Source organism: Abramis brama (assembly GCF_963993115.1).
Source record: "Abramis brama genome assembly, chromosome: 2".
Taxonomy (NCBI): Eukaryota; Metazoa; Chordata; class Actinopteri; order Cypriniformes; family Leuciscidae; genus Abramis; species Abramis brama.
In genome coordinates, this window is record NC_139964.1 from 2570904 (window position 1) to 2597503 (window position 26600).

Sequence of the window (26600 nt, forward strand, 5' to 3'; positions counted from 1 at the left end):
GTCGAGAGAGCAGTCAGTGCATGGTTGCATAGCAACGACAGACGCCACGGGAAAATCGGACCTAATTTTACTATTAATAATAAAAGATAAGCTAAAGTGTGTTGTAAATGTCAGTCATTTATCTTTTTTTGACTCATTCTTTTTATAAAAATCATTTAAAGTCTGAAATATGTGAGTTTTATCTTTTTATAAAAAAGTTTTTTGTCAAAACTTTATTTGAACTTGTACATGTTAGTATATAACATGTTGCAAGACACTTTTAAAATCTGGCTATCATTTTTAATGGTATTATTTTAATGTTTATGTAAACAAAAAGTGCATATTGATGCTTTATTTGTTATTTGCTGGTTTTCGACATAAAACTTGGTGAATTGATTTCATTGTGTAGTATTAGTACTTTTTGAACAGGATTCTGTGATAACGTGATAATTTTTGTCACTATAACCATGAAATGAAATGTTCATGCCATTTCATCTCTTGTTATGATCAACTAAAATCAACTAATTATGTGTTTTTTACAGTATAATATGCAAAGTACAATTTTCTATAAAAAAATGATATCTGATTCTGTTCTTTTCTCTGACACGCGTTGTTGGGTGTGGAAGGTTACTAATGTGATTGCTTTATCTGTAAATTAAATCAATGCTTTTTCAATTACTGAATTCATTGAAATAAAATGAATTCTTTGATTTGAATATTTTTTGGCAATACCAGGTCTTAAAATTCAATCTTTATGGTCTTAAAATGTCTTTAAAAGGTCGTAAATTTGACTTACTGAAACCTGCTACTGTAATATAGGCTTGTATTGGGTTTGTTCATCTCATGTCTGAATGATGTCCATTTATATCCACAAAAGTCACCAGAATCTATCATTTAAGGGACTATTTATCAAAATGTTCTCCTAGGGGAGCACACCCCTGGATCCCGCTTGACAATTATGTTGATCAGGGCATATATCTTGGCTTAGCCACCTCGCTTACCTCCCAGGGAAAAAAGTTCAGGCTCAGGATTTTTTTCTACTATCACCCCTGTATATAGCACACAATCAGCCTGATTGTCTCTCTTCACACTAAGAACGATGACTATATTAGCATCCACACCGAGAACTATGACTATATTAGCGTCCACACTAAGAACTATGACTATATTAGCGTCCACACCAAGAACTGACTATATTAGCGTCCACACCAAGAACGATGACTATATTAGCGTCCACACCAAGAACTGACTATATTAGCGTCCACACCAAGAACTGACTATATTAGCGTCCACACCAAGAACGATGACTATATTAGCGTCCACACCAAGAACGATGACTATATTAGCGTCCACACCAAGAACTATGACTACGATGACTATATTAGCGTCCACACTAAGAACTGACTATATTAGCGTTCACACCAAGAACTGACTATATTAGCGTTCACACCAAGAACGATGACTATATTAGCGTCCACACCAAGAATGATGACTATATTAGCGTCCACACCAAGAACGATGACTATATTAGCGTCCACACCAAGAACTGACTATATTAGCGTTCACACCAAGAACGATGACTATTTTAGCGTCCACACCAAGAACGATGACTATCTTAGCGTCCACACCAAGAACTGACTATCTTAGCGTTCACACCAAGAACGATGACTATATTAGCGTTCACACCAAGAACTGACTATATTACATTCACACCAAGAACGATGACTATATTAGCGTTCACACCAAGAACGATGACTATATTAGCGTTCACACCAAGAACTGACTATATTAGCGTTCACACCAAGAACGATGACTATCTTAGCGTCCACACCAAGAACGATGACTATATTAGCGTTCACACCAAGAACGATGACTATATTAGCGTTCACACCAAGAACGATGACTATATTAGCGTCCACACCAAGAACTGACTATATTAGCGTCCACACCAAGAACTGACTATATTAGCGTTCACACCAAGAACGATGACTATCTTAGCGTTCACACCAAGAACGATGACTATATTAGCATCCACACCAAGAACAATAACTGTGATCTTCTCTCTGTCTCATCAGGACGTGCTGCTGTTGTATTATTCGACCTGGTGTGGCTTCTGCTCGATTCTCAATCACGTGTTTCTTCAACTGGCCCGTCTGTTCCAGGGAAACGGCGCCCTCACGGTGGCCAGGTGTGGAACGGCACCTGCAAACACTTCACATTAGCTTCACATGACCATATATTCAGCGCTTACAGTTCCGCCGCAGTAATAATCATGTTCGTTTATTACTGTTCTTGTTGTTTTCTGAGTGAATGTTGGTCGTAATGATCTGCCCTGGGAGTTTATGGTGGATCATCTGCCCTCCGTGCTGCTCTTCCCCCGACACAGGTTCAAAAACCCCATCATAAAGTGTAAAACTCTTTTCCGTACAGTGTAAATATTCTCGCACACGTTACTGTCTCCCGCAGGAAGCAGATGAGTGTCAAGTTTCCAGAAAACACACCCATGACGGTTCCCAACCTGCTGCAGTTCGTTCTGCAGCACACTAGCCACGCCCCCTGGGAGGAGTCAGACAGTGGGGCGGAGTTAGCGTCCCTGCTGGGGGCGGAGCTTCATAGACTGCTGCGGGAAGTGTCAGGAAGGCAGGAAGGGAAGTGCGAAGCTTCCTGATGAGTGACAGACCGAGATCATGGCAGAATCTCACAAAACCGCTCAAGAACACGTCCAGCTCATATTTCATGTTCTGGTGATTTAATAATGATTGTCATTACAGACGTGAGCGATCAATGAAGATGTTCCTCTGATTCTCAGCAGCACATTTGGACTTTATGAGGGTTTAAAGAGAAACACTGTAAAAAAAAAAAGTATTTCTGTTGGTTTTGCTAAAATTGTCTATTTTTTCATGATCACTAAAGTATGGCACCTGGTGCAGTATTCAGGGATTTCTTGATTGTTCTCAGACTTGAAGGGTTAAATTAAAGTTTATGGTGGTAAATGTGATCCTCACTGACTGTTTTTTTTTTTTTGTATCATTTGGTTTCTCTCTACATTTGTGTAAATTGTACTTGATCACTTAAGTCAATTCATTATCAGTTAATTAACATGCAAATAAATTACTTTCTATTTAATGATATTTAATGATAAATTAAATTGAATGATATTTACATTTTATACATGTTTTAAAAAATATTAAGTCTAACAATAAAACGTAAAATGTTAATATAAGGTATTGGTAATAAGGAAACAAAACCAGAACAAGGTTTACGTTTAGTTTTAGGTTTTAAAAAGCTGTAATAATTTAAAGGATAAGTTCGGTATTTTATACTTAAAGCCCTGTTTACAGATCATTTCTGATGAAAATATAACGGTTAAGATTAAATTTTGGACAAATGCTGCTGTCAATTGTGTATATTCTATAGCTAATATTTAAAATCTCAAGTTGCGTCAATAGCAGAGGAGAAAGACCGCGAAATTTAAAAATACTACTGTTATTGTGTCACGAAATGTAGTTTTAAGAGTTTTTCAGTCGAGAATGTAGTTGTTTTAATCTCAAATATGTTGTTTGTTTATACAGACAGCGCCTATTTAAAAATTTTATCTGACGTTTGCGGAGTTGTGAGATCCAAGGGATCACCGAGCGCCCAGCGCTCATCTATCCCGCCTGGAACAGCCTTACCTCGGCTAGTGATATCACCAACACAGCGTGTATTTTTTTCATGTATGGGATGGGAAGTATTTCAGAGTATGTTGTCTTGAAAGAAATCAAGCATCACTGACAAATTAAGGCTCAAAAGAGACCATGACTTTCTAAAAGATCTTTTAAATACAGATTGTTTGTGTTTGTGTTTTTGTTTTACTTTTAGGACTGGAGAACATCTGGCAATGGGATGTCACGACTTTTTTTATGTTCGTTAAATGCTTAGTTCGGGTTGGGATCTCTGCAAAGGAATACCTTCTCACAACATAGCGACACTTTATAGTTAACTTGATGAATTACTAACGTAATGATAGCAGTAACACCAAAACGTACTTTGCAAGATTAAGCGCTGTTTTATATGGATTAACCCTTTCATGCATAATGGTCACTACAGTGGACAGCTATTCATTTTTTTTTTTTTTTTTATTCCTAGGAGACTTGTAGGTAAAACAAATTATTGCAGCATCAAGCAATATCTAATGAGTCCTATCACAGTTGGGTCATTACCATTTTGTGTCCCTTAGAAAAAAAAAGCTCTGTAAATCTTAATAAACCATAAGACAAATAAAATATTTTATAATTTAGTTTCCATAATATGGCTAATAATATAAGAATAAATTAATTTGTTTCTTTTGTTTTTAAAGGATTTTAATCACATTTTTGTGCAAAGCATCTTGCAGAAATGTTGAAAATGGCCTGTCCCTCAGTATGATTTTTCTACTTCTACTTGCATCATCTGCCTTTCATGAAATTGATGGTAGAAGATAAGTGTTCTCTTCTTTTAATGAATTTTCTTTGAGTTTCCACGAGCCGACCCTCCCCGAACGACCGACTGACGCGGTGTCCGCAAAACCACTATGGAAAACACATTCATTTAATGGGCGACTGGGATTTTTATAGAAAGGTCCCAGGGGCCCCGAATTCGTCACGGTGACCCCCTGGGCACGCCCTGAGCGACATACTGAAAGCGCAGGGCTCTAGAGCGAAGGCAAAACATTTTCCAAAGCAAACAAAAGAAAAGAGGGACGCAAAGGTGGACGTTTTGTAGGCAAAGACATTACCGGTATAGCTGCATTGGTCTGATGAAATAAAGGCCACGCTTCATACAGATGTCTTCGTAGTTTATTTTGTATCTCTCTCTCTTCAGTAGACACTAGACACCGTGAAAACTACAAGAAATAAAAACATATACTCAAAATATGCATTTCTCAGTCCTTCACAAGTCTCTCGAGCCAATGTCCAATGAAATGCACGTGAATGTTGCAACAGAAATACGACAAATACAATCAACATCATGAATACACTGTTAGACCTTACCGGGTTTTTTTACAGTAAAATACTGGCAACACTGTTGCCAGTAATATACTGTTAATTGTACAGTTCTTTACTGTAATCTACAGTTTGTTTCTGTAAAAATGCACTAAATTCTAATTCAAATGAACTTGCAGAAACCGACTGCCTTAAATTGACCAACTGTCATTTAAATGTATTAACTAAAATTTATAATGCATTAATAATCTGAGCAAAGTATTACTGTGAACTTCTTTCATTTGAGACCACTGAAAAACTATTGTACATAAAAAGATTTCCACTGGACCAGCAACTACACAGTCACCGCCTGTTAAATAAAGCAACATGCAGCATATCATCAATGTTTGTAGATCTTCTCCTGGACTGAAGCACAGGCTCTACTCTTCTGCACAATGGTGACCCAAAAATACATTTTACAGTAAACTACTGGCAACAGTGTTGCCAGTATAAACCTGTTTTATAACTTACAGTTTATTACTGTTAAAGTACATTTTGTGGGTGTGTCTTTTTATCTTACACTGTTAACCCTTTCAACCCCACAGGAAATCCACACTACAAAGAGTAAAAAGTAACATTGAGACAGTGTTCAGTGAAATAATTAAGGGAATATGTAAGTGATTGTTGAGCATTAGTGATGAACACCTGCTGTTAATAAGTAGAATCACTGAAGAAAAGAGAAACACAAGAACAGAAAATAGAGAAACACAATAACTACGACTGACTTCCAGCCATTACACATTATTACACTTATTATTAACCAGTATGACTTTATTTCTGTCATACAGAAGTTATTGAAAATGTTTGGTTTGAAGTTACCATTATAGAGATCAGTGCTTGCTTTAGTTGGGATGCTGATGCTAAAGCAATCGTTTTTCTTTTGCTGCTTGAGCTGTGTTTTTGTAAGTCACACTTGTGCGCACACAGTTTATGAATGATTGCGGTTGTAATGTTTATGATGATAAAATCATCATATTGCCTGTTCATTCACTGGGGAATTAACTCTTATTCATTCAGAGTTTTATCCTCGATCAACAGTGTTACATTAGCACTACTGTGAAACTACAGCAATAAATTACTATGACTCCTTTTTTTTAACACATCATGCATAAACCAAAAAAAAAAAAAGAGCTACGCTATGTTTTAGAAACACAGAGATATCACAATTTAGCACATTAATCTCAACAATGGTGGCAATATTTTTTTTTTATTATTATTCATGCAGCAGTGCATGCTGGGAGTTTTATATTATCCTGGAACCCAGCATGCATTGCGACATGAAACTTTTCACCATTGTTGAGATTCATATGCTGATTGTTGATGTCTGTGTGTGTCTGAGTCAAGCAGGAGTAAAATAAAATTGAATGCACTATATGATTACGATAATCTTCAGAAGACCTGATTACAGAAATATTAATTTCATTTTATGATACACAGATTTATGCTAAATATGACATACCCATAATTTCAATGAATATACAGGAAAAATCTGAAAAGCAGACATGTCCAAGATGATTGTAACATCATCACAAAAGAGTAAAAACACCTGATCATCTTCCTCTTGACTTTTTCTTGCCATAACAAATGTGTTTTATAAACTCACTGTTACAGCAGTCAGAGAGAGATGAATGGTAAGAAGTCCAGGGACAAGAGACCAACTAAAGCAAATACTGATCTCCATCATGGTGACAATTTTTTTTATTATTAACTAAATCTCTGTTAATTCTCAACAAGAACTTTTGTACATGTATGAAATAAATAATCGTAAACTGTTTTCACACTCAGTGTCGCTGGAAGTCAGTTGTAGTTTTTGTGTTTCTCTTTTTTCTGTTCTTGTTTCTCTGTCCTTCAGTGATTCTGCTTATCAGGTGTTCATCAGTGTCTCAATTCACTCACTTATTTTCATTCAAGTGGACTTTATTAGTGAACTAATGTAGGGAATAGTGAATGAGGGTATAGGGTGTGATTGGGAAAACAGCCTCTGAGTGTCGACTTTGAGTACTGTTAATTCACAGTATATTCCTGTAGGCTAGTTTTGTTTTCTACGGTATATTACTGTTTTAATGGAATATGGTATAATATTGTCAGAATTTGGCCTTTTTTTACAGCAAGGGCTAACAGTGTAGCACATCACATTGCACGTAAAGTAATATAAAACAACACTATAAACATTATGAAATATATAAAGGTAAATTACCATGTGCGCCTCTCAAACCATGCAGATCACGCAATTCCTTCTCAGACTACATGTCGTTTCTCTGCATCCATATTCGCTCTGACCCAAAAATGACGCAGACCCGCTCCAAACTGAACTGGGTCATGTGACACATCACGTTTTCTACGTAAATCTTAAAGAACCCCTAACTTTAAACACCTCAAAGGGCATACATTATAAATATGGGCTTCTGAATAACACAATTGTTTCAAATTGAATGAACTCAAATTGACATTAATTTATAACAAAAACATAAATACACATATCAACAAAAAAACATGTCCTTTGACAGTTACAACCGGAAAAGGGGTTGCTACACTTGCAGACAAATCAGGCAACATTCTCCGCCAGAAAACCAAGGTAAGATGTCAAATAAATGGAATATATAATATTATATATGTAAGATGATTACAAAGCATTTTTTTTTTCTAGGAAATGTATATGAGAATTTTGAGTGAGGAAACCGACAGAAAGCGGCCACTCATTCAGTTTCCGAGATGCCAGGCCACAGTTGAAGATTTCGAGACACTGTGTCCACAGAAGAAAAGTTTCCCATGGCTGAATGACGACGTTAGAATTTTAATTTGATAACATTTTTGAGACATATTTGTAATAGCTCTAGTTGGTCCCGGTTTCCAGAAAACGTCCAAACATAAAGCTGCAAAAGGGCCAAATTTCATCCCAAAATTTCACTGTATGCGAGTCTCTTTTTGCCACAATGGAATAAATGCTTTGTGGGATCTCCATATCTCAGCTCTGGAAGGCTCTAGAGCCTCCAATCATGCATTCATGTCTATGTCTCAGCACCCTCTAACAGAATCCAAGGTTGCGAGAATATCCAAGAAACTTTATTTTTCGACCCAAAATATCTATAAACCTTATAGTTTTTTTGGGTCGTAAAATAACATTTCTCGGATATTCTCGAAGCCTTGGATTCTGTTAGAGGGTGCTGAGACATAGACATGAATGCATGATTGGAGAAATTTTGGGACTCAGGCGAGCCCTCCATATGCGTCCAATGGAAGCTTATTTGTATGGGCGTTTGTACACAGACAATAGTATATGTACTAATATTATTCAACAACATTTTATTGAAATCTACTATTTCTTTTAGATTCTTAACACAAGGATTGCACAGCTCTGTAAAGCACATGGTGGAACTGCTTTACAGGTGCACAAGTTCGTGCTCTGGTGGCGATCCTTCACTATCAAGAAACATGTGGATGACAGTCACATTTCTTGTCTGAAGGTAAATGAAAATCTATGAAATAAATTTCAGGGGCAGGGGACACATTTACTTACTTACGTAAAAATATTTTACAGGACCTTGAAGTGTTGGTGGACAGAGCCCCGAAAAGGGAAACCACTTCATTTTGTGGGTATGTGTGGATATTATTTTTTTTTTTGCTCAACAGTTGTTACTCTGGTTAAAGCAGTTTCTGTTTATGTTGTAAAGGTCTTGGATGGTTTGCTGAATCGTATTCGAGTTTACGACCCCACTGGCAACTACAAGTCAATTTCTGCGATGGACCTGACTATACTATGGTATTTTGTGCTTTGTAAATGACAACATTGTTATCTTTATTTACTACTGTACATTTATTAATTTCTTTTTTCTTTTGTACAAAAGCAATGCCTTCCGAAATACTTGGGACTTTGGAAAATTGACTGTTGAGTACCCAGAACAGTGGAGGCTGGCTGACTCTAACAACTGTGGGGTTTTGGTTTGTACAGTAAGTTAAATAAATGCTTTTATTTATTTATTTTATTTTATTTTTATCTACATTACTTTAACAACTGTGTTTATTGCATTAGATGGCAGAAATGGAGGTGAGGGACAAATGGACCTCTATGAAAAACGAAGTGATACAGGGAGACGATCTGTGGCATCTGAGAAGATATCACGCATCATCAATGGCAGCATATGCTGTTCAGCATATGACGTATAAAAGGTATGTGTAAAATGTGTGTCCTCATTCATATAAACCAACTTAAAAGTTTAATAATTCAAGTATATCGATGATTTTGAAAATATAGGACAGTTGAGGAGGTGGAAAAAAAAGGAATTTGTTCTCTTGTCAGTGATACTGAAATTCAGGTACATATAAGGTTTTACAAAATTTAAAATGTCTAGATATTGTTTGCTGTACTAAATATCTTTTCAGGAGTTGTTTCAAGGAATTGTGAAAGGCTCACACTGTTAACCCTTGCTGTAAAATTCTGACAATATTATACCATTTTCCATTAAAACAGTAATATACCGTAGAAAATAAAACTAGCCTACAGGAATATACTGTGAATTAACATTGCTCAAAATCGACACTCAGAGGCTGTTTTCCAAATCACACCCTTCCAGCCACACTGAGTGTGAAACCAGTTTACAAACCAGTTTACGATTATTTCTTTCATACATGTACAAAAGTTCTTGTTGAGAATTAACAGAGATTTAGTTATTAATAAAATTTGTTGTCACCATGATGGAGATCAGTATTTGCTTTAGTTGGTCTCTTGTCCCTGGACTTCTTACCTTTCATCTCCCTCTGACTGCTGTAACAGTGAGCTTATAACACACATTTGTTATGGCAAGAAAAAGTCAAGAGGAAGATGATCAGGTGTTTTTATTTTTTTGTGATGATGTCACAATCATCCTGGACATGCCTGATTTTCAGATTTTTCCTGTATATAGTCATTGAAATTATAGTTATCTCATGTTTAGCATATATCTGTGAATCTACTAAATGAAATCAATATTTCTGTAATCAGGTCTTCTGAAGAATATTGTAATCATGTAGTGCATTCAATTTTATTTTACTCCTGCTTGACGCAGACCCACACAGATATCAACAATCAGCATATGAATCTCAACAATGGTGAAAAGTTTCATGTCGCAATGCATGCTGGGTTCCAGGATAATATAAAACTCCCAGCATGCACTGCTGCATGAATAATAATAATAATAAAAAAGAAATATTGCCACCATTGTTGAGATTCATGTGCTAAATTGTGATATCTCGGTGATTCTAAAACACAGTGTAGCTCTGTTTCTCTGGTTATGCATCATGTGTTAAAAAAAAAAGAGTCATTGTATCTTATTGCTGCGTTTTCACAGTGGTGCTAATGTAATACTTTTGATTGAGGATTAAACTCTGAATAAGTGAGAATGAATTCCTTAGTGAATGAACAGGCAATATGATGATTTTGTCATCATAATCATTATAACTGCAGTCATTCATAAACTGTGTGTGCACAAGTGTGACTTGCAACAACACAGCTCAAGCAGCAAAAGAAAAACTAATGTTTTAGCATCAGCATCCCAACTAAAGCAAGCACTGATCTCTATAACGGTAACTTCAAACCAAACATTTTCAATTAAACATCTCAATAACAACTTCTGTAGATGTATGACAGAAATAAAGTCATACTGGTTAATAATAAGTGTAATAATGTGTAATGGCTGGAAGTCAGTCGTAGTTATTGTGTTTCTCTATTTTCTGTTCTTGTGTTTCTCTTTTCTTCAGTGATTCTGCTTACAATCACTTACATATTCCCTTAATTATCTCACTGCATCGTTACTTTTTACTCGTAGTGTGGATTTCCCTGAGGGATTGAAAGGGTTAACTGTGTAAGATAAAAAAGACACACCCACAAAATGTTTTTTAACAGTAATAAACTGTAAGTTATAAAACAGGTTTATACTGGCAACACTGTTGCCAGTAGTTTACTGTAAAATTTATTTTTTGGGTCACCATTGTGCAGAAGAGTAGAGCCTGTGCTTCAGTCCAGGAGAAGATCTACAAACATTGATGATATGCTGCATGTTGCTTTATTTAACAGGCGGTGACTGTGTAGTTGCTGAGCCAGTGGAAATCTTTTTATGTGCAATAGTTTTTTAGTGGTCTCAAATAAAAGAAGTTCACAGTAATACTTTACTCACATTATTAATGCATTATACATTTTAGTTAATACATTTAAATGACAGTTGGTCAATTTAAACACAGATGATCACGGTGTAATTCCAGTCTTTCAGGGGCTTCAGAGCTCAATCTGCTGCCTTCATCACCACAACATCATCTTCTGAAATGATGGTGTTTATCCTTTATTAGATCTCCACGAGCACAACAGCTTTATATGACAGGAGCGACACACACACACACACACACACACCAGCCTCTGTGCCTCAGCTCACACTGAAATATCTCTATCATGAACATGACAAAGTCAAGATCATATTTGTGTGTGTTTATAATCAAAGACACACAGAAGGTGTTCAGGGTCAATATGACAGACTGAAGTGTGTGAAATATTTCTGATGGTAACGAATCCTCCTCAGATTAGACAGAATCATCTGGAAGGAAGACATCAGATATCAGCGAGTGTTTGTTTCAATCTCAACAAGCTTTGATTCTCAGTAGAGACTGTAGTTTCAGACTCGGCCTTATTTAGTCTTTCTTGGATTATGAGGCATTAGTGTTTTTCATTCTCTCAGTTATTAATGGTGTCTCTGCTGCTCTTTATTTCAGTGAATGGAGACAAAACCGTTAAACGTCGATCACTCAGCGCTCGCAACGGGAATCTGACAGGAGCTTTTCTGAGGGAAACTTTATCACTAACTCTGTGCTTTTACTTCACGACAACTGTAAGGCTATCTATATAAAGACTAAGCTCTCTGTAAGCACTTATTAAACCATCATATTGGAAGTGAAATATCTGTCTTATATCTCATAATACCATTAAGATTGAAATTAAATATTTTCTTAACCATTATTGTAAAAAAGCTGTAATGAACGCTCTTTTATTAATAATTGGGAGTTAGTAAAATGTGATATTGGTAAATTAATGAGAAACTAAGTGAGTAAAACTGAGGAAAAGGCAGTAATTAATGAAACTTCTGCTCTTATAATCACAGACCCCTGGAAATCTCTCAGATGATCAAACTGTTTGCTGACAAAACCAGCTTAATGATTACATTAATGCATTTTGGCAGACACTATTATCCAAAGCGACTTACATTGCATTTCAAGATACACATTTTACATTCTTATCAGTTCTTGCTTTCTCTGGGATTCAAACCCATGAACTTGGCTTTGCAAGCACCAACGCTCTACTGTTTGAGCTACAGGAAAGATGAAACTCTGCATGATTCTGTAGGTTAGAGAAGTCTAACGCCATTATTATAGTGTTTCTGAACTTAGATATTGAGGAAGTCATGATGTCATACACTCCAGTACAATCCTTGTAGTGTCGTGCCGTTTCAAAATAGCTAACCAATGGGGGAGCAAAGCGGTTGCTAAGGTCGGATGCCGGGAAAACTCAGAAGAAAAAGGAAGCCAGCAAGAGGACAAACAAATGGAGAAGAAATTTATTTTTAAGTCTAAGTAAAAATAGTTTTTTTTTTATCAGAATATGAGCGAAAAATAACATAATACATGATGATACAATGATTTTACTTTCTTTTGTCAGGGTCTGACGAGCTGACTTTCAAATTTATAAAGTTCAGGGCAGAGAATGAGCGACTGTTCACGGGGCACAGAAATGCCTCTAGCCAGGGATATGAGTAAGTTAACATGGCCATAACATGAGCAGATAAGTTTGTTATTTGAAAGTAAGGGCTTCAATTCAAAGTGGTCTACACTGTAATAATTTGCTGTAAAAAAACGGCCAACTTTTACAGTAACATGCTGTTTTCCATTAAAACAGTAATACAGAGTAAAAAAATGAATTCTGGGTGATTTTTGTCGTTTTCGAGAAAGTAGCCTACAGGAATATATTGTGAATTAACAGCACTCAAAGTCGACACTCAGAGGCTGTGTTCCAAATCACACCCTATACCTGTAACGGATGACAGACAGGATGTATATGCAACAACTCTCTTTATTGAAAACACACAGATGGTCAGAAAACTCAGCACACAGATGAACGCCAACACAGCGGGACAGGTGGGCGGACACAAACGCTGGTGGTGTGGTGACGCAGGGACCTCGGTGGGCAACTGGTGCTGGTGCGGTAATCCAGTGGTGATCCCTCGTGAAGTGCTCGATGATTCCGTGAAGAGTGAAGAAATCCAGGAAGACACGACGAAGACAGGAAGATCCAAAACGGCACAGGGAAGACAGGAACAGGCACGGGAAACACACCAGGAAAACCACAACGATCTGACAACATGAGACACCAGTTACTGAGCTTATAAAGGGACACACAATTGAAACCAGCTGGCGCTACTGATTACTGATGATCAGTGATCACGCCCACAGACACACACACAACAGCACGTTAGACGAGAGAGAGACAGTGAATTCATGAACCGTGACAGTACCCCCTCCCCTAGGAACGCCTCCTGGCGTTCCCCGACGGACTTACCTGTCGATTGTAATCATCGATAAGGGAGTGATCCAGAATGTCTCTAGCAGGAACCCAACTTCTCTCCTCCGGACCGTAACCTTCCCAGTCCACCAGGTACTGAAATCCGCGTCCCCTCCTTCTCGAGTCCAGAATACGGTTAACCGAATAAGTTGGTTCCCCATCTACGAGACGCGGCGGGGGGGGGAACCGGGACTGGCGGATTAATGCGTGCCCAAAACACAGGTTTAACACATGAAAGGCGGGATGAATTCTCCTGTACGCAGGAGGAAGTTTGAGTCGGACTGCCACCGGACTAATGATCTTGGTGACAGGAAACGGGCCGATGAATTTGGGAGCAAGTTTATTAGAAACGGAGCGGAGAGGAATGTTCTTGGTTGAAAGCCACACTTTTTGACCAACGACGTATACGGGAGGCTTCGACCGGTGGCGATCGGCCTTAGCCTTGGTGCGTGCCCCCACTTGGAGAAGAGTCTCACGGGCTCTAGTCCAAGTGTGGCGACACCTCTGGACGAAGGCGTGAGCGGAGGGGACCGCGACTTCGGATTCCGTACTAGCAAAAACTGGTGGCTGGTAGCCTAAACTACATTCAAACGGAGTGAGGCCCGTGGATGACACTGGTAATGAATTGTGGGCGTACTCCACCATAGAGAGTTGTTGGCTCCAGGAGGAAGGATTCTTGGAAACCAAACATCGCAACACTCTCTCCAGATCTTGGTTGGCTCTCTCCGTTTGACCATTGCTTTGAGGATGAAACCCCGAAGAGAGACTGACAGTCGCCCCCAGTAACTTACAAAATTCTTGCCAAAATTTGGACACAAATTGGGGCCCCCTGTCGGAAACCACGTCCATCGGGAGGCCATGTAAGCGAAAGACGTGATCTACGACAGTTACTGCTGTCTCCTTGGCTGAGGGTAATTTGGGCAAGGGTATAAAATGAGCTGCCTTCGAGAACCGGTCCACGACAGTCAAAACGACCGTCTTGCCCTGGGAGGGCGAAAGGGTGGTAATAAAATCTAGCGCAATGTGGGACCAGGGTCTCGAAGGGACAGACAGCGGTTGGAGTAACCCATCCGGGGGTCGATTGGAGGTCTTGCCAGTGGCACAAACCGAGCAAGCCAAAACAAAACTGCGGATGTCGCAAGCCATTAATGGCCACCAGAATCGTTGCCTTACCAAAAAACTGGTGCGATTTACCCCTGGATGACATGCTATGCTGGAACAATGACCCCACTGAATGACGTCGGACCGACACCCCTCTGGCACAAACAAACGATTCGGTGGGCAATCGGGCGGAGGCGTTACCCCTTCTAAGGCCTTCATGACCTTCGATTCGACCTCCCATCTGAGAGTGGAGACCACTAATGTCTCAGGTAAAATACACTCGGGAGTAGACGGGCGTTCGGATTGGTCAAAAATACGAGATAAGGAATCGGGTTTGATGTTTTTGGAACCCGGGCGGTACGAAAGAGAAAAATCAAAACTTCCGAAAAAAAGTGCCCACCGAGCCTGCCTAGAGTTGAGTCTTTTGGCGGTTCTGATATATTCTAGGTTCTTATGATCGGTCCATACGATAAAAGGTACCCCTGACCCTTCTAACCAGTGACGCCACTCCTCCAGCGCTAACTTGACTGCCAACAATTCTCTATTACCAATGTCATAGTTACGTTCGGCAGGTGATAAACGATGAGACAAAAACGCGCAAGGATGCATCTTGTCGTCTGTGGAAGAACGTTGGGAAAGAACTGCTCCTACCCCCACCTCTGACGCGTCGACCTCCACCACGAACTGACGTGATGGATCAGGGGCAACGAGGATGGGAGCCGAAACGAAGCGGCTCTTAAGTTTGGCGAATACAGCCTCCGCTGTATCGGACCACCTGAACGTCATTCTGGGGGAGGTCAAGGCAGTCAGAGGTGCGGCTAGTTGGCTGAAATTGCGAATAAAACGCCGATAGAAATTGGCAAACCCCAGAAACCTCTGTAGGGCCTTACGGGAATCTGGACTTGGCCAATCTATCACAGCCTTAACCTTGTCAGGATCCATACGCACTCCCTCAGACGAGACGATGTACCCTAGAAAAGGAACAGACTGTGCATGAAAAACGCATTTCTCCGCCTTGACAAAAAGCCCATTCTCTAGCAACCTCTGAAGCACTCGTCTGACGTTCTGAACATGTTCCTGGAGAGAAGATGAAAAAATCAATATGTCATCCAGGTAGACATATATGAACTGGTCAACCATATCTCTCAGCACGTCATTGACGAGTGCCTGGAAGACCGCTGGGGAGTTGGACAGCCCGAAAGGCATGACCAAGTATTCAAAGTGCCCCCTGGGGGTATTGAACGCGGTCTTCCATTCATCGCCCCTCCTTATGCGAACCAAATGATAAGCGTTAAGTAAATCCAATTTTGTGAAGATGGATGCTCCCTGTAACCGCTCGAAGGCTGAAGACATCAGCGGTAAAGGATAAGTATTCTTTACCGTGATGTTGTTCAACCCTCGGTAATCAATGCACGGTCGCAGAGATCCATCCTTTTTCCCCACAAAAAAGAACCCCGCCCCCGCTGGAGATGAGGAAGGTCTAATGAATTTGGATGCTAGAGAATCAGAAATATATTTCTCCATAGCCTCCCTTTCTGGAACAGAAAGTGAATATAACTTGCCTTTAGGCGGAGACTCACCTGGCACTAAGTCTATGGCACAGTCATAGGGACGATGTGGAGGGAGAGAAGCAGCACGAGACTTACTGAACACTTCTCTCAGGTCCTGGTACTCCCCGGGCACGTTAGACAAATTCACCGCCTCCTCCTGGAATACAGACACAGGTACAGACGAACACGCAGACACAAGACATGACTCATGACACGTATTACTCCACATAGAAACAGAATTGTGACCCCAATCGACTCTGGGATTATGTAAGGTGAGCCAGGGATGACCGAGTACGATGGGTGCGAGAGGTGAGTTCATGAGGAGGAATGATATTGTCTCTGTGTGGTTACCAGACGTGATGAGAGTGATAGGTTCAGTGGTGTGTGAAATGTCAGGAAGTTGTTGTCCATTTAGAGCCTTGACAGAGATCTTGTACGGAAGAGGGGAAACCGGGATGTGAAGATGGTGAGCCAGTTCTGAGTCCATAAAATTACCTTCTGCCCCCAAATCCAGTAAAGCCTTGGTGTCGTGTGTGTGGGTTGCCCACCTTAGTCTTACCGGAAGGAGAGTAGCTGATGATGGTGATGATGAGGTCTTCTCGGCGGAGATCCCACCCGATAGTAGCCTCATTGTTACTACCGGGCTTGATCTTTTAACGGGCACGAGTGGATGAAGTGACCCGCCTTCCCGCAGTATAGGCACAGTCCTTGGGACCTCCGCCATTCTCTCTCCTCCCGGGAAAGCCGAGCTCTATCCACCTGCATGGGCTCGGGATCACAAACGGGACTGACCGTGTCCAGGTTCTCAGAGCGCGGGTTCTCCATACCGCGAAACGGAAGATTCTGTTGGAAGCGACCCATTCTGCTCAGCCAAGCATCCACTCGCAACGCCAACTCAATAAGTCCATTAAGACCGCGTGGAAGGTCCAGCATATAAATCTCCCTCTGGACACGGTCAGCCAACCCATGCAGGAATCGATCCCACTGCGCCTCCTCGTTCCATCGGCACTCTGCAGCCAGGGTGCGGAACCTGATGGAATATTCCGACACCGAGCCGTTACCTTGGCGGAGATCGGCGAGTAGTCTGGCCGCCTCCCTACCCGCCACCGCACGATCGAAGACCCTCTTCATCTCCTCGGAGAGTGCCTGGAACGAGGCGCAGCATGGATCTTGATTCTCCCACACTGCCGTTCCCCAGAGAGCCGCCTTGCCGGACAACAACGTCAGCACGAATGCCACCTTCGACTGTTCTTGACTGAACGTCAGTGGCTGTAAAGAAAAGTGCATAGAACATCGGGTCAAAAATGCTCTGCAAAACTCCGGTTCACCTGAATATCCCTCGGGTGTAGGTAATCTCGGTTCGCGCCGCTGGGGCGGCTCTGGTGGATTGGGCTGAACGGGCAGTGTGGGTGGCGCAGTGGGAACTCTTAGCTGTTGGAGTTGTTGGGTGAGCTCGGACACCTGCGTCACAAGCGCTTGAACCGCCCGACCTGTGTTGGAGATGCTCTCCTCCTGGGTGTCCATTCTCGTGATGCTTCGAGTCGCAAACTCGACCCAATTCGTGGCGCCTGCTACATCCATAGTGGGTCAGATCGTTCTGTAACGGATGACAGACAGGATGTATATGCAACAACGCTCTTTATTGAAAACACACAGATGGTCAGAAAACTCAGCACACAGATGAATGCCAACAAAGCGGGACAGGTGGGCAGACACAAACGCTGGTGGTGTGGTGACGCAGGGACCTCGGTGGGCAACTGGTGCTGGTGTGGTAATCCAGAGGTGATCCCTCGTGAAGTGCTCGATGATTCCGTGAAGAGTGAAGAAATCCAGGAAGACACGACGAAGACAGGAAGATCCAAAACGGCACAGGGAAGACAGGAACAGGCACGGGAAACACACCAGGAAAACCACAACGATCTGACAACATGAGACACCAGTTACTGAGCTTATAAAGGGACACACAATTGAAACCAGCTGGCGCTACTGATCACTGATGATCAGTGATCACGCCCACAGACACACACACACACAACAGCACGTTAGACGAGAGAGAGACAGTGAATTCATGAACCGTGACAATACCCTCATTCACTATTCCCTACAGTAGTTCACTAATATAGTCCACTTGACTGAGTGAATCATTTCATAGTTAATTCAGTTAATTTTCTAAGTTAATTGAGACACTGATGAACACCTGCTGTTAACAAGCCATGTTCCTGGTGCCTGTGCAGAATATCCATCAAGCCATCCATTGATTTTCTTGAAAGGCGGTAGTCGGGTCAAAGGTCTCTCTCAACATCAAAATACACCAGAAGGACAGGCATGGTATGATTCAGCCTGGCATACCTGATCAGTCTGCCAAACTTAAAAAGAAAAAAAAACTATTTGAATTACAGATTTAAGAAAACAGATCACACCATGAAAAAGTATTTATTCATTTTATAAATGAATTTATTATAGGGAGTTGATCTATTTTCATTGTAATTTTGGACACTCGCTTGTGGTGTTGCTGATGTGAACTATAGAGCTGGTAAGTCCCGCCCCTTCCGCTAACCCCACTGGACCTCTAGGTTGAAAAATCGTCAGTGCAAGTGAATGGGAGAAAATAATTATTTTCTGGTCCCGTTTGAATTGTGCCATGAATGTGAACATATGTTGTCTGTGAATTTTTTATATAATTTTTCATGTAAAGAATGCTACAATTTAGCGGGTAGAAGTTTGATACGGTTAGACTTTGTGTTAGAGCACTTTGTGGACTACAACTCTTTGCTGCTTTCGACACGTTTGAAACGTCACCACCATTCGCACACGGACACTAGCACACGGATCCCGCTAAACATGGCTGTCTTTGGTGCACTTCACCGCCTTCTTTCAGGGAGAGGACAAAATCGTTGAGGTTGGCGAAAACCACGGGTAAGTCAACTTTATGGGGTGACGTCACATAGGCGACATGTAGTCTTTCTCGTTATGTCTTTTCCACAACTGCTAGCCGAAGAATCATACAATATACTGTCAAACTCGTAACATGAAAAATTATATTAAAAATTCACAAACAACATATGTTCACATTCATGGCACAATTCAAACGGGACCAGAAAATAATTATTTTCTCCCATTCACTTGCATTGACGATTTTTCAACCTAGAGGTCCAGTGGGGTTTTACGGAAGGGGCGGGACTTACCAGCTCTATACTGAATTATACTGAGAGCTGTTCATGATTTTTGTCCACACTCACTCACCAAATTGACAAAATATTAGGAACAGCTCTCAGTATAATGCAGTATAGTTTACATCACTTCAAAGTTTAGGTTATATCACAATTTATCTTAGCCAAAAACTGTTTTAATATGAATTACATATGAATAACATTAACAGAAAGGTTGGTAGCTAAGAGTAAAAAAAGATATTAATTTTTTCATTCAAAGGATTGTGTCATGTTACAGCTATTATTAGCAGCACACACATTAGCCAAATGAACGGTACATTGAAATGTAAAATAAAGTTAATTTACCTGTTGGTCGGACATCAGCACTCATGTTTGGATCCGGTGTAGAAGCCTTCTTCTCATGCGGTTCCTAATTCTTCTGGTAAGAAACTGGTGGTGAGTTGTGATCAACTTTAGCAGGAGTACTGCGAATACCGCAACTGCGGCCAGCGCCATGTTTGCTCTCCTGTGTCGTAGATAGTGACGTGTGCAAAACTGTCCCAATTCTGCTCTTCACAGCTTCGGGCCCTTGCGCACTTACTCCCCTAAGTGCACTTACAACAAGTGTCCACTTCGAGGAAGACCTTAGGGCGTAGTGTGAATATTGGGACAGGGCCGATATCTGAGGTAAAGCTGTGGTAAAGTATGCAAACACCACGTGAGCATCACTACGGGAAGCAGAAAGTGTCTGACTTCACGTCTCTGTTTTCAGCTCCTCCCCGTGGCAACACCCGCCGATCGGTCACATCCAGCCGATGTCCAACACACCTTACATGACACATTCACAAGAGGAGCACATGAGGGAAAAGGGAATCACATGACAGGAACCTTGACGATAGGTATATTACACAATTAAAGACATGAAACGTGAAACTAAAAACAAAACTCAAACGTGACAGCCTGGTAGATAACTTTTTTAATTAAATTATCTACAGTCTTCTGCAATGCCCTCCACATCTCGTGAAGCCTAGCGGTGCACTTGGAGAACCAAATAAGAGACACAGAGACCAGATTGCTGCTCAGTTGTTTCTCAGTTGAATACAGTCGGACAGAGGATACATGTGTCAATACATGTGTTAATACATGCGTTAGCCTGTTTTCTGTTTGCCTTCAAAGATGCAGACAGGAAGCGAAAAACCACAGACAGGAAGTGTAGACAGCTCGCAGAATGCAAACTCAGGGTGACAGAGAGGCAAAAAATATTTCACATCACGGTAAGTCTTCAGGAATTAATCTTCAAGATTATAATGATATGGAGATCTAGGGATTTTTTACAATTCGTTACAATCTCAAATATACAAAGGTGGAAATTGAAACATGTAAAGTAAATACTAAACAATTCAGTGCTTCTGTTGGCCAGGCGTCAATTCACAGACGATCAGCTTTAGTGAGAAGATCGATTATGACAAACAGATGTATTTTTGATGGTGTAACAAGGTTATATTAGTTGTTATTTTCACTCAAATTCATCCTTTTTTATGATTTTTTATCATAAAATGAATTTTTTTATACATTTATGAATTTAAATGTAATTTTGTTTCTTTGCTATAATTGTATGGATTATTTTCTTGTCTGAATTAAGATGTATATGATTTCCAAGATTTGTTAAAGTGCATTGTCGCTTTAAGAGTATATACTTGTACTGGCTCGCTCCGCTCTGCTTGCTCAGTTCACTTCCTGTTGAGCCGAGAGGAGGTTATCTCGTAGCTCAACGAGCCATCAAATGGTGCAAGGCTATTAACCAGAGGTGGGAGTAAGTCACACATGTGCAAGTCACAAGTAAGTCTCAAGTCTTAACCTTCAAGTCTCAAGCAAGTCCGAGTCAATTTTGTGAAAAGCAAGTCAAGTCAAGTCAAGTCAAGTAAAGTCACTGCTTTATGTCAAGCAAGTCAAGTCAAGTCGTAGCTTGGGTCACAAGTCACTGGCAAGTCATACAAACGTTTGATGATTTCACTGAGTTTATATATTAAAATAAGTTAAAACTACATAAGCTGTGGACTATGGTTTTATTTGCAACATTTTTTTTTAAATATGCATTTCCACATACAGCTGAGTGGTTACTACAATAAAAATAAAATAAATAAATAAATAAATAAAATTTCAAACTACATAGCCTAAAATGTAAATGTAACTGAAATTAGGCTAACATTAAAGCATGAAAAATAAATATGCCTCAAACATTGCAGAAGACCATTAAAAGGTATTAAACAATTCACAATTCAAGTATAATTGTTCCTATGCCACCAAATGGCATTCTTCAAACTGGCATCCCCTTTATGGAACATGAACACATCCCAACAAGTTAGATCTATCCTTTTTAACAAAAGAATAACAAGAAAAAAACAGTAATAATTGAATTGACACAAAACTTACACCTGTCAATCAGGTGGATTGACTATTGTACATTATTAATCTGTGTGAGTGAGTGATTTATTAATATTTATGAATGAATGTGTGTGCATGTGTATGTGTGAAAAGTGTATTGTTTGCATGTCCATGGTTGTGTGTGTGTGTGTGTGTGTGTGTGTGTGTGTGTGAGAGAGAGAGAGAGAGAGAGAGAGAGAGAGAGAGAGAGAGAGAGGTGATTTGATTGAGTGTGATTGATTCATTAATATTTGTGAGTGAATGTGTGTGCGTGTGTATGAGTGAAGAGTGTATTGTTTGTTTGCATGTGTGCATGGTTGTGCTTGCAAGTTTGAATTTTTGTTTTGTTTATTTGTGTATGCATGGTTCGGTTCGAAAGTCTGTATGTTTTTTTTCTTTGTGTGTAGGTGTCTTTTCACAATCTTTTAGTGGTATTAACTAGCGATTTCTTTTTACTTATATGCCCTATATACTAGCGTTATAAGCTAAACAGTTTTTAGAGATAAAACTCTTTACATTCGATTATCATGAAAACAAATCCCAGAGAACGGTAGACTGTATAATGCATTATTAATTATTATTAAATTACAGTTACATTTTTTTTTATATTTCTTTTAACATTCAAGCCAACCCTGGGATAGCAGACTATATTGGTAGCATATAACTAAGACAGTACAAAGGGATGCATGCAGGTAAGAAAAACTGGAATATGGCATATTTTAACCCGATTTTCATTTTCAAGAAAATATTTTTTCTCTGTGCTTTTGTATGTAAGGGATTATTCAGATCATAAAAAAATCATTAATCCAAGGCACTCGAATATTATTAAAAATATATAGAAAGCCTTTATTTTATCATGGCTTTAAAGGAACCGTATGTAGGATTGTGGCCAAAACTGGTACTGCAATCACTTTAAAAATACTGTAGAGCGGTGTATCTCCTCCCCTTACCCCCTGACTCGAGGTTGCCAGATAAGCTGCAGGATTCAGCAGAAACTTAGGCTGCTTCAATGAGCTTCCAATGGCAAGTGACGACGAGACGTACACAGAAAGTTTTTTTCTGTTAATTATGTTTATGCTATAGATATTTTGATAAGTAATTATGTATTTAAAAAATGTACTAATTGTCATTAGTTAAATATAATCGTAAAGATTTATGCTCGTATATAATCGTAAAGATGTATGCTCGTATATAATCGTAAAGATGTATGCTCGTATGTGACAGACAGAACGGTAGCTGTTAGTCTAACTCATATATGATATCTATGTGTGTAACCAATATCAAAGATACAGCTATTCATGAAGTGAAAGTGGCCAGCTGTATTTTTTTAATACCCTGCAGCACACGTCCATAACGCTAAAATATGTGATGTGAAATACAGGTCAACTTGCAGCATGTGTAACTTAGTCCACGATATACGTGAAGAACGAATGACGAATCATTTCTTCTGAGGTAAAGTTAGGCTTCTGTCTCAATTACGTTTCAAATTGCCATAATGGGCGTGCTAATGTTGTTTTCCTCAGCGTCTCAGCATAATGACAGAGAAACGGGCTCCTATAATGCATTGCTAATGTTAGCATACGTCCATGTGAGCTAATGTTACGTTACTTTGCACGAACATGCATAACTTTGTTCGACTGTCATATGAAATGTCCATTGACATCAAGTACAAGTTAGCCAAGCATAGATTAATCTTACCTGTCCAGGAGAAAATTAGCAACGTTGGCGTCTGTGTTCAAATTCTTCTCCGTTTTCAGCCGTCTCCATCTTTCAAAAGCATCTCCAATACAAATTCTGGTTTTATTTCAGACTTTGTCACGACGAATTTCTGAATTATAACGAGGTCTACGTTAGACATTTTTATCCGACTAGAGTTAGGGTAGTTTAGAGCAAAGCTGGCAACCCGGATCCCGAAACACTACTGACTTCGTGATTGGTAGATAGGTGGAGGGAGGCGCGTCAGGCCAAAACACAAAATGACAACATCAACATCAGTTGAGGGCTGCAAGTCCACTTTTTAAATGACAATATCCTAGCCATACTACTGTTGTCAGTGATATACCGAAATATTTGAAATGAACATGATTTCTTAATGTCTAGTGACACATCAGGGCCATTTTATGATTAATTGAAATAGATTTCTTACATACAGCTCCTTTAATATTTTAAAATCAGGTGACAAGTACTTGCACAACTATGCGTTGTGGCTAATGAGCCTTTGTCAGGGTGTGTGACCAAAACCCCTTTCACACAGAGATTCCGGAAAATACACGGATAAAGTGACCCAAGATTTGACCCGGGTTCGTTTGATTTAGGTTCATTCACACTGCCAGTCTGGCAGTGCCAGTGATTTCCCGGAATCAGAGATTGTTCAAACACAACCCGTAAAGACATGTAATGTCTTAGCAGCGTCTTAAGTTTGCTTATGAGCTGCGACCACGCTTGTGCATTTTTTTTCTTCTCTGATTCGATCATGAACTTGCGCATTACGTACCGTTTCACAGCAGGCGAACGATCCCGCGCTTCAGCGTCATCACTACGACACTGCATTATTACGGCTTTTGTTCACACAGCGCGCGTTCCTGCTGCGTCACGTGATTGTTGCGGTGCGTTCAAATCATAGACTGTAAAAAAAGATGGACGACGCCCCTTCGCTCTCTTCCATTGATGAGAACTGAAGCCGCCAGTGTCCCGATATGGCGCTGACATATTGGAACTTGAGTCTGCGCAGTAGCGATCTCGGGACCAGACCTGCACAGTAGCCATCTCGGGACCAGACCTGCGCAGTAGTGAGCAGGAAGTAAAGCCGCGAAGTCAACGCTCCGCCCTCATTCTCGTTGGGAGAGTGCATTCTGCACACTTTTTTGAAAATTGATTGCAGTACGACAAGAGGCTTGTTAAAATAAAGTAAATACAATCTCCTCAGTCCTCCGAAGATCCCGAAAAAAATGTCTGTTGGTGCTTCAGTGACTACTTCGCTCAGAGAACCTGTCAATCACAGCTGTCAATCATGACGTTACACCACCGCATCACGTAACTAACTAAAAACCAACTTATTTTTGAAACAGACACTTGAACTTACATCAGCGTGATAAAAACGACAGCAAATGAAAGAAACCACCTTTGGAAAAAAGATATTTGAAGTGTATTTAATTGTTTAGTTGGTCTCACGTCCCGTTGAATAACACGGGGAGGCGGGGCTTATAACCTATACTAGGACCAGTCACCGGGGGGCGATCGAGATGTTTTGGCTTCACTTTTCAGGGCTTGTGTGGCACGCTTGGTTCAAATACAGATATTTATTTTTAAAAAGACAAGTTATTTCGAGTCATTTACCTCAAGTCCGAGTCAAGTCTCAAGTCATGAATATCAAGTCAAAGTCAAGTCAAGTCTTTTATTAATATTTGTCAAGCAAGTCTCAAGTCCTAAAATTTGCGACTTAAGTCTGACTCGAGTCAAGTCATATGACTCGAGTCCCCCATCTCTGCTATTAACTGCAGAAAGCTACAAAATACTAGCCTAGAAATCTAGACGCACCCTAGCGGCAGCAAAATGTATTTCGCAGCCAGGTGGGTCTAGCAACTCTCAATAGACCTTCTAGCTGCAAAAACCTAAATTGGGTCAGGCCAATCACGTCGTGTATAGAGTAGGCGGGGGCGGGCTTAACATATGACGACAGAGTTGCGACGGCTGCCACTTGAAAACAAAGAATGGCGGCTGCTGAACAACGGTCTTTCGAATCGGCTTTGGCCGCGACTCTGGAGGACTTGGAGTTAAGTTTTTCTTTGAGAAAAGAGCAAAGAATGGCACTTAAGTCATTCTTAAAAAAAGGAAGATGTGTTCGTCGTTTTGCCGGCCAGATATGGCAAAAGTTGAATCTATCAACTAAGCTCCGCTGTTGGGAAAACGCTCTGGTTGGTTTAAGCGCTATCCTATTGCGTGCAGAGGGAATTTGAAAGACAGCCGTTTATCCCGCCCCTCGGATTAAACCGCGTCTATGGTGAGTTTCCAGACCTAACATCTTGATGTAGGTCTGGCTTGCCAGGCTAACAAAATACATATTTACAACACATTTCTCATTTGTGCAGAAAATAAACACTGCTGAACAGCAAGAGGGTTAAAGCTTCTTTATTCAGTCCATCAACACAACACAGAGTGGATTCCCATCCGTGGGACTCGTTACAATGGTGCCGTTGTTACAATATATTCGGTTTCTGAAATATTTGGTTCCAATGGGTGGAGCTACCATGAATATTCACGAGACCATAGCGTACATGGGCGGGGCGACAAATACAAGCGAGTGGAACAGAAATTATTAGCGTGAGCGCCTCAGATCCCGTTTTGTCTTAAACTACTCCTAACTGTTCGTTTCTCACGAATGACTGAGATTAAGCTTTTTAAATGTCTATTATTGCATGTTTAAATACATATTTACATATATTCTTGTGTTTTGATTCTGTCTCCCAAAGTTGTCTGTAGGCTATTATTGAAATAGCTTTTATATTATAGCCTAGGATGATAGCTCAAGACAACCTAGGCTACTTGGATTTGCATGTTGTTGCATGCTTTGAATGTTGCTTTACACTCAACTGAAAATCTTTTTGATACACAACTGACAAAGGTTATCATAAATGTTAAGCTTAATTTGCTTTAACAGTTGTTTTTCTCTAGCAATGCATTAGAATGTTGGTCAAATTAAGTGATAATTATTTCAGTTGTATCAGTGTATTCATAGCAAGGTCCAACTAAAGTAATGTTATACTCAGTTTGTGCAATTTGTAGTTTTGAATGTACCATTCCAAAGGTAAGTGCACTTAAT

At 40.1% G+C, this 26600-nt stretch overlaps 1 protein-coding gene across 18 annotated transcripts in view; it reads left to right on the forward strand.

Annotated features, from left to right (window-relative positions):
• The first annotated feature begins 20238 nt into the window (after nucleotides 1–20238).
• LOC311077442 (NLR family CARD domain-containing protein 3-like) overlaps nucleotides 20239–26600 on the forward strand; it is a 94917-nt gene continuing 88555 nt past the window's right edge. For 16 of the 18 annotated variants that reach the window (XM_084105937.1, XM_084105934.1, XM_084105935.1 and 13 more), the window contains exon 1: nucleotides 20550–20631. The gene's annotated coding sequence lies outside the window, so the exon portion shown is untranslated. Of the gene's footprint in view, nucleotides 20257–20549; nucleotides 20632–21034; nucleotides 21197–26600 lie in introns of those variants that run through there. The other 2 variants (XM_084105933.1, XM_084105932.1) reach the window with 2 other exon arrangements.